The sequence below is a fragment of the Asparagus officinalis genome, chromosome 5 (assembly GCF_001876935.1).
Source record: "Asparagus officinalis chromosome 5, Aspof.V1, whole genome shotgun sequence".
In the NCBI taxonomy this organism is placed as follows: domain Eukaryota; kingdom Viridiplantae; phylum Streptophyta; class Magnoliopsida; order Asparagales; family Asparagaceae; genus Asparagus; species Asparagus officinalis.
The window spans coordinates 10,342,061-10,343,132 of record NC_033798.1 but is presented as its reverse complement, the minus strand read 5'-3'; positions in this window follow the sequence as shown (position 1 = coordinate 10,343,132).

Genomic DNA, 1,072 nt, shown 5'->3' with positions numbered 1-1,072 from the left:
GCAATGACTACTTATGCGATTCTCTCTCTCAAGTTATAACTTATAAATATATACAATATATTTACATATAATATATGTATATATAATATATAGTTACGTAATAATTTGTAAGTATATACTAATACATAATTATATAAAATATAATAATTTTAAACTATTTTTAGCATTTTTTAATCAACAAAAAAGAAAAGGAAAAAAATTAAAAAAACCGGGCCGGCCCTGTTAGGCCCGGGCCCGGGTCCGGACCCGGCCCGGGGTACCCGGGTCCGGGTCCGGGCTCCGGTTTTGCCCGGCCCGGGCCCGGATTTCCGGGCCGGGCCGGGCCGGCCCGGATGGACAGGCCTAGATGAGATAGTCCTCAATGGAATGGAATAAGATTTGTAACCCTAATTTGTATTCCCTTTTGATTTCATTAGTAAAACTTCCCTCTCCTTGCCCCGTGGACGTAGGCACATTGCCGAACCACATATATCTTGTGTTCTTGCTGTGATTGGTAGCTTGTGTTCACTTGTGGTCTACTATTGTTCTTGTGTGTGCTTTTGTATTGTCTATTCGGGCTTCCGCGGCGCACAACATATTTCTACATATAAAAGTATATAAATTTAAAAATAAAATGAATAAAAATCTATGTGAATCGGTACAGATGTCTATTATAAACTAAGATATATTTCAATAATTTGAATCTTTGTGATGTTTATATTTTAGTGAAAGTACATAAAATTTATATCATTATATGCTAATTTTGCTATAGATTATATTATTTAATATATGCCAAATTTATATTTTATAACCTGAATATAAAATATATAAATTTATATGCTAATATAAATATATATTTGATGGTAAATTATAATCAATTTTTATATGTAATTTATATTCCAGTATAAAATATGAATTTATAAACTTACAATGATGTTATAATAAGTTGAGAGCATACAATTATTGTATCTAATCAAACAAACAACAAATACTTTCAAACCGAAGTAAATCCGTAATATTTTGGTCACCAAAATTTGTGTTCTATCTGATTAGACAAATTCCTCAGCTGTCTCCAACTTTCAAATCTAAGTTT